At 37.3% G+C, this 8697-nt stretch overlaps 1 non-coding gene across 1 annotated transcript; it reads right to left on the minus strand.

Moving 5' to 3' along the window:
• Nucleotides 1-7786: 7786 nt before the first annotated feature.
• On the minus strand, nt 7787-7868 carry TRNAL-UAG (transfer RNA leucine (anticodon UAG)). The gene has a single exon. It is a non-coding gene; the product is annotated as a tRNA-Leu (tRNA).
• Nucleotides 7869-8697: the final 829 nt, after the last annotated feature.

The raw sequence follows: 8697 nt of genomic DNA on the forward strand, positions 1-8697 counted from the left end.
GTATAGTGTGTGACTGTGTAATGTTATGTGTAATGTGTGTGCTGCCTTTTGTATAGTGTGTGATTGTGTAATGTTATGTGTAATGTGTGTGCTGCCTTTGTATAGTGTGTGACTGTGTAATGTTATGTGTAATGTGTGTGCTGCCTTTGTATAGTGTGTGACTGTGTAATGTTATGTGTAATATGTGTGCTGTCTTTGTATAGTGTGTGACTGTGTAATGTTATGTGTAATGTGTGTGCTGCCTTTGTATAGTGTGTGACTGTGTAATGTTATGTGTAATGTGTGTGCTGTCTTTGTATATTGTGTGACTGTGTAATGTTATGTGTAATGTGTGTGGTGTCTTTGTATATTGTGTGACTGTGTAATGTTATGTGTAATGTGTGTGCTGTCTTTGTATATTGTGTGACTGTGTAATGTTATGTGTAATGTGTGTGCTGCCTTTGTATAGTGTGTGACTGTGTAATGTTATGTGTAATGTGTGTGCTGTCTTTGTATATTGTGTGACTGTGTAATGTTATGTGTAATGTTTGTGCTATCTTTGTATAGTGACCTTGTAATGTTACGTGTAATGTGTGTGTGCTGTCTTTGTATAGTGTGTGACTGTGTAATGTTATGTGTAATGTGTGTGCCTTCTTTGTATAGTGACCTTGTAATGTTATGTGTAATGTGTGTGCTGTCGTTGTATATTGTGGGACTGTGTAATGTTATGTGTAATGTGTGTGCTGTCGTTGTATATTGTGGGACTGTGTAATGTAATGTGTGTGCTGTCTTTGTATAGTGTGTGATGTTATGTGTAATGTGTGTTCTGCCTTTGTATAGTGTGTGACTGTGTAATGTTATGTGTAATGTGTGTGTGCTGTCATTGTATAGTGTTTGACTGTGTAATGTTATGTGTAATGTGTTATGTCACTATACACATAACATTACACAGTCACACACTATATAAAGACAGCACACACACATGTTATGTGTATAGTGACCTTGTAATGTTATGTGTAATGTGTGTGCTGTCTTTGTATAGTGTGTGACTGTGTAATGTTATGTGTAATGTTTGTGCTGTCTTTGTATAGTGACCTTGTAATGTTATGTGTAATGTGTGTGTGCTGTCTTTGTATAGTGTGTGACTGTGTAATGTTATGTGTAATGTGTGTGCCTTCTTTGTATAGTGACCTTGTAATGTTATGTGTAATGTGTGTGCTGTCTTTGTATATTGTGGGACTGTGTAATGTAATGTGTGTGCTGTCTTTGTATAGTGTGTGACTGTGTAATGTTATGTGTAATGTGTGTGCTGTCTTTGTACAGTGTGTGACTGCGTAATGTTATGTGTAATGTGTGTGCTGTCTTTGTATAGTGACTTTGTAATGTTATGTGTAATGTGTGTGTGTGTGCTGTCTTTGTATAGTGTGTGACTGTATAATGTTATGTGTAATGTGTGTGCCGTCTTTGTATAGTGACCTTGTAATGTGTGTGCTGTCTTTGTATAGTGACCTTGTAATGTTATGTGTAATGTGTGTGCTGTCTTTGTATATTGTGGGACTGTGTAATGTAATGTGTGTGCTGTCTTTGTATAGTGTGTGACTGTGTAATGTTATGTGTAATGTGTGTGCTGTCTTTGTATAGTGTGTGACTGTGTAATGTTATGTGTAATGTGTGTGTGCTGTCTTTGTATAGTGTGTGACTGTGTAATGTTATGTGTAATGTGTGTGCCGTCTTTGTATAGTGACCTTGTAATGTTATGTGTAATGTGTGTGCTGTCTTTGTATAGTGACCTTGTAATGTTATGTGTAATGTGTGTGCTGTCTTTGTATATTTGGGACTGTGTAATGTAATGTGTGTGCTGTCTTTGTATAGTGTGTGACTGTGTAATGTTATATGTAATGTGTGTGCTGCCTTTGTATAGTGTGTGACTGTGTAATGTTATATGTAATGTGTGTGCTGCCTTTGTATAGTGTGTGACTGTGTAATGTTATGTGTAATGTGTGTGCTGTCTTTGTATAGTGTGTGACTGTGTAATGTTATGTGTAATGTGTGTGTGCTGTCTTTGTATAGTGTGTGACTGTGTAATGTTATGTGTAATGTATGGGCCGTCTTTGTATAGTGAATGTTATGTGTAATGTGTGTGCTGTCTTTGTATAGTGACCTTGTAATGTTATGTGTACTGTGTGTGCTGTCTTTGTATAGTGTGTGACTGTGTAATGTTATGTGTAATGTGTGTGTGTGCTGTCTTTGTATAGTGTGTGACTGTGTAATGTTATGTGTAATGTGTGTGTGCTGTCTTTGTATAGTGTGTGACTGTGTAATGTGTGTGCTGTCTTTGTATATTGAGTGACTATGTAATGTTATGTGTAATGTGTGTGCTGTCTTTGTATATTGTGTGACTGTGTAATGTTATGTGTAATGTGTGTGTGCTGTCTTTGTATATTGTGTGACTGTAATGTTATGTGTAATGTGTGTGCTGTCTTTGTATATTGTGTGACTGTGTAATGTTATGTGTAATGTGTGTGCTGTCTTTGTATATTGTGTGACTGTGTAATGTTATGTGTAATGTGTGTGCTGTCTTTGTATATTGTGTGACTGTGTAATGTTATGTGTAATGTGTGTGCTTTCTTTGTATAGTGTGTGACTGCGTAATGTGCTAAACTGGGACCACAAATAGGCCTGGGCATGTTATGTGTAATGTGTGTGCTGCCTTTGTATAGTGTGTGACTGTGTAATGTTATGTGTAATGTGTGTGCTGTCTTTGTATATTGTGTGACTGTGTAATGTTATGTGTAATGTGTGTGGTGTCTTTGTATATTGTGTGACTGTGTAATGTTATGTGTAATGTGTGTGCTGTCTTTGTATATTGTGTGACTGTGTAATGTTATGTGTAATGTGTGTGCTGCCTTTGTATAGTGTGTGACTGTGTAATGTTATGTGTAATGTGTGTGCTGTCTTTGTATATTGTGTGACTGTGTAATGTTATGTGTAATGTTTGTGCTATCTTTGTATAGTGACCTTGTAATGTTACGTGTAATGTGTGTGTGCTGTCTTTGTATAGTGTGTGACTGTGTAATGTTAGGTGTAATGTGTGTGCCTTCTTTGTATAGTGACCTTGTAATGTTATGTGTAATGTGTGTGCTGTCGTTGTATATTGTGGGACTGTGTAATGTAATGTGTGTGCTGTCTTTGTATAGTGTGTGATGTTATGTGTAATGTGTGTTCTGCCTTTGTATAGTGTGTGACTGTGTAATGTTATGTGTAATGTGTGTGTGCTGTCATTGTATAGTGTTTGACTGTGTAATGTTATGTGTAATGTGTTATGTCACTATACACATAACATTACACAGTCACACACTATACAAAGACAGCACACACACATGTTATGTGTATAGTGACCTTGTAATGTTATGTGTAATGTGTGTGCTTTCTTTGTATAGTGTGTGACTGTGTAATGTTATGTGTAATGTTTGTGCTGTCTTTGTATAGTGACCTTGTAATGTTATGTGTAATGTGTGTGTGCTGTCTTTGTATAGTGTGTGACTGTGTAATGTTATGTGTAATGTGTGTGCCTTCTTTGTATAGTGACCTTGTAATGTTATGTGTAATGTGTGTGCTGTCTTTGTATATTGTGGGACTGTGTAATGTAATGTGTGTGCTGTCTTTGTATAGTGTGTGACTGTGTAATGTTATGTGTAATGTGTGTGCTGTCTTTGTACAGTGTGTGACTGCGTAATGTTATGTGTAATGTGTGTGCTGTCTTTGTATAGTGACTTTGTAATGTTATGTGTAATGTGTGTGTGTGTGTGCTGTCTTTGTATAGTGTGTGACTGTATAATGTTATGTGTAATGTGTGTGCCGTCTTTGTATAGTGACCTTGTAATGTGTGTGCTGTCTTTGTATAGTGACCTTGTAATGTTATGTGTAATGTGTGTGCTGTCTTTGTATATTGTGGGACTGTGTAATGTAATGTGTGTGCTGTCTTTGTATAGTGTGTGACTGTGTAATGTTATGTGTAATGTGTGTGCTGTCTTTGTATAGTGTGTGACTGTGTAATGTTATGTGTAATGTGTGTGTGCTGTCTTTGTATAGTGTGTGACTGTGTAATGTTATGTGTAATGTGTGTGCCGTCTTTGTATAGTGACCTTGTAATGTTATGTGTAATGTGTGTGCTGTCTTTGTATAGTGACCTTGTAATGTTATGTGTAATGTGTGTGCTGTCTTTGTATATTGTGGGACTGTGTAATGTAATGTGTGTGCTGTCTTTGTATAGTGTGTGACTGTGTAATGTTATATGTAATGTGTGTGCTGCCTTTGTATAGTGTGTGACTGTGTAATGTTATGTGTAATGTGTGTGCTGTCTTTGTATATTGTGTGACTGTGTAATGTTATGTGTAATGTGTGTGTGCTGTCTTTGTATATTGTGTGACTGTGTAATGTTATGTGTAATGTGTGTGTGCTGTCTTTGTATATTGTGTGACTGTGTAATGTTATGTGTAATGTGTGTGCTGTCTTTGTATATTGTGTGACTGTGTAATGTTATGTGTAATGTGTGTGCTGTCTTTGTATATTGTGTGACTGTGTAATGTTATGTGTAATGTGTGTGCTGCCTTTGTATATTGTGTGACTGTGTAATGTTATGTGTAATGTGTGTGCTGTCTTTGTATATTGTGTGACTGTGTAATGTTATGTGTAATGTGTGTGCTGTCTTTGTATAGTGTGTGACTGCGTAATGTTATGTGTAATGTGTGTGCTTTCTTTGTATATTGTGTGACTGTGTAATGTTATGTGTAATGTGTGTGCTTTCTTTGTATATTGTGTGACTGTGTAATGTTATGTGTAATGTGTGTGCTTTCTTTGTATAGTGTGTGACTGCGTAATGTGCTAAACTGGGACCACAAATAGGCCTGGGCATTTTAATGCAGAGCAGCCCACTTTTACCTGTGTTATTCAACCATACCCCAAAACTGACAAAATTCACTAGTTTGGTTTACAAAAACATATAACTTTTGTAACATTCTCATCACTCTTCTAATACAGAGAACTATAATTAGAATTAGTGTTAGTGTTGGAGTTTTGGTTAGGGATATGGTGAGGTATAGGTTAGGGCTATGATGAGGGTTAGGGATATGGTGAGGTATAGGTTAGGGCTATGATGAGGGTTAGGGATATGGTGAGGTATAGGTTAGGGCTATGATGAGGATTAGGGCTATAGTGAGGTATAGGTTAGAGCTATGATGAGGGTTAGGGCTATGGTGAGGTATAGGTTAGGGCTATGATGAGGGTTAGGGCTATGGTGAGGTATAGGTTAGGGCTATGATGAGGGTTAGGGCTATGGTGAGGTATAGGTTAGGGCTATGATGAGGGTTAGGGCTATGGTGAGGTATAGGTTAGGGCTATGATGAGGGTTAGGGCTATGGTGAGGTATAGGTTAGGGCTATGATGAGGGTTAGGGCTATGGTGAGGTATAGGTTAGGGCTATGGTGATTGCTAGGATTATTATTAATATTATTAGGGATGTGGTGAGGGTTAGGGTTAAGGTTATCGACAGGCAGGGCAGATTTAGGGTCATAGTTAGAGTTATGGTAAGGGTTAGGATTAGGGGTATGGTGAGTGTTAGAGTTGTAGTTAGGGCTATGGTGAGAGTTGGGACCATGGTTAGAATTATGGAAAGGGTAAGGGTTAAGGTCATGATTAGAGTTATAGCAAGGGTTATGGTGATGATTAGGGTTAGGATTAGGTGTATGGTGAGGGTTAATGTCTAGATTATAGCATTGATGAGGGTTAGCATTAGAGTTATGGCTAGAAATATAGTGAGAGATAGGGTTAAGGTTGTGGTTAGAGTCATGGTGAGGGCTATGGTAAAGGTTAGGGTAAAGGTCGTTGTTAGAGTCGTTGTGAAAACATTGTGAGGGTTAGCGTTAAGGTCGTAGTTAGAGTAATGGTGAGGGATATGGTGAGGGCTATGGTAAGAGTTAGGGTAAAGGTCATGGTTAGAGTAATAGCGACGGATATGGTGAGGGTTTAGGTTAAGGTCATGGTTGAAGTTATTGTGATGACATGGTGAGGGTTAGGGTTAAGGTCATGGTTAGAGTCATGGTGAGGATAGGGTGATAGTTATAGTGAGGGCTATGGTGAGGGTTAGGGTTAGAGTAATTGTGAGGGGTAGTGTGTGGGCTATGGTAAGGTATAGGGTAAAGGTCATGGTGAGGATAGGGTGTTAGACTTATAGTGAGGCTTAGGGTTAAGGTCATGGTTAGAGTAATGGTGACGGATATGGTGAGGGCTATGGTAAGGTTTAGGGTAAAGGTCATGGTTAGAGTCATGGTGAGGATAGGGTGATAGAGTTATAGTGAGGGCTATGGTGAGTGTTAGGGTTAAGGTCATGGTTAGAGTAATGGTAAGGGATATGGTGAGGGCTATGCAGACATCCCAACTCTCCCTGAAGTTCAGGGAGTCTCCCTGATTGTAATAGCGGCTCCCTGATGCCAGCAAATGGAATGCAAACTCCAAGTACCATGATCCAATGTGGCCCAAATCCGGAAAAGTACTTATTTAAGGATCCCTGTAGTTGCTGGGACGTTATAGAACCCTTAAAGCATGCATCAGTAATCAAAAATCCCCCACTGATTTTAATAAAATAAAACACAAATACTACCTTATTTACTGCAAGTAATTAAACTTCATATTCTAAAACATTTAAGCATTCAACAAGCATACGATCACTGGAAAATAGGTTTGTTGTATGTGGTTGTGCAATAAAGCTATTTTTTTTAATGTGACTTTAGTGGGAAGCTTCTTTAATGATAAGTTTCTATCTTATTTAGGATTTCAAGGTGTCCAATATATAACTGGGGGGGGGGGGGGCGCAGTAGCGGGTGAAGCTACCTCAATAAAATGAGTTTTTGCAGGTTGGGATGTCTGGCTATGGTAAGGGTTAGGGTTAAGGTCATGGTTAGAGTAAGGGTGATAGAGTTATAGTAAGGGCTATGGTAGGGTTTAGGGTTAAGGTCATGGTTAGAGTAATGGTGAGGGATATGGTAAGGTTTAGGGTTAAGGTCATGGTTAGAGTAAGGGTGATAGAGTTATAGTAATGGCTATGGCAAGGTTTAGGGTTAAGGTCATGGTTAAAGTAATGGTGAGGGATATGGTAAGGGCTATGGTAAGGTTTAGGGTTAAGGTCATGGTGAGGGATATGGTGAGGGTTAAGGTCATGGTTAGAGTAATGGTGAGGGATATGGTAAGGGCTATGGATGGTAAGGTTTAGGGTTAAGGTCATGGTTAGAGTCATGGTGATGGATATGGTGAGGGTTAGGGTTAAGGTCATGGTTAGAGTGATGGTGAGGGATATGGTAAGGGCTATGGTAAGGTTTAGGGTTAAGGTCGTGGTTAGAGTCATGGTTAAGGTTAAAGAGTTATAGTGAGTGCTATCTATGGTGAGGGTAATGGCTGAATTCCTGTTCGGAAACAAATATCCATTTAAAATTCTAAGATTATTTATATCTGATAATTATGTAGGGAGGGGGGAAATAAAGAAGAAATTACTTGAACTGACTTCCCACTATTACCCTCGTATTTGGTAACCTGAAAACAAATTAACTTTCACGTTCGAATTAATGAATGACATGAAAATTAAGTTGTGTGGTAGGGAAGTGTATTACTTTGGATTGTCTGTGTTCTATTCATAAGAATAAAATGATTATAAAATTAATTTAAAATAGTTAAGGATAAAGTATTGGTCGTTTTTATTACTAATTAATGGTTAGAATAATAGTAAATATATAATGTTGAAAATTAAAAAACGACCTGGCAGCGGTGGGATTCGAACCCACGCCATCGAAATGACTGGAGCCTAAATCCAGCGCCTTAGACCACTCGGCCACGCTACCAATTGACATCAGTAAAGTTAGTTTTCTATATCAGAAAGTGATAATAATACCGTATTAGACACATTATTACATATAATTTAATTATTTGAGCTGGGGGGGAAGCATCAGCACTTTTCATTCGAATAAAGTTGTGAACTATATAAACTTGCACAATGTTTTTAATAGAATGAAACAATACGCTTTACAACCTCTAGAAATACGTTCCATATTCTACCACTAGATGGCGCAGTCACATCAATTTTTGTAGAATTTTACTACGGAGCCTGGAATTATGTTTTTTTTTCTAAATTCTATATAAATTATATTATATATAAATTATATATATATATATATATTAGTTTCTGTAATATATTTGGGAAGAAAAATTTTGTTGTTTTAAAATTAAATGCTGATCAAACTAGAAAATCATAGAAATCATCATAAAAATATAGTTTTTAAAGGCACTGAAATTAATACAATCTACTCTCTATTAAAAAATAAACTGTATCAATTATTTCTCAGGATCTTTACACCACTGACCTTTACAATAAGTATTTTTATTCTTTCTACCACCAGTGTAATGTGGCTGCACAATGTATTTACTACCCCTAAAGAACCAAATAGTATTATTTTCATATGATAACATGAACATTTCAGCATGATATTTGTGTACACAGGCAAAAATGTTTCATATAGATGTATATTTTTCACTACAATTTAAAGGGACATTGCACTATTGCTTCATATGTCTGTGTTAAACCCCTGCATATGAGATTAAAGACATACTTAACCCTTTAACTGCTGAGCCATTTCCACCTCTATGCGGAGCTGTTTTGAAGTTTCTAGATGT

Source organism: Bombina bombina, chromosome 11, assembly GCF_027579735.1.
Source record: "Bombina bombina isolate aBomBom1 chromosome 11, aBomBom1.pri, whole genome shotgun sequence".
NCBI lineage: Eukaryota > Metazoa > Chordata > Amphibia > Anura > Bombinatoridae > Bombina > Bombina bombina.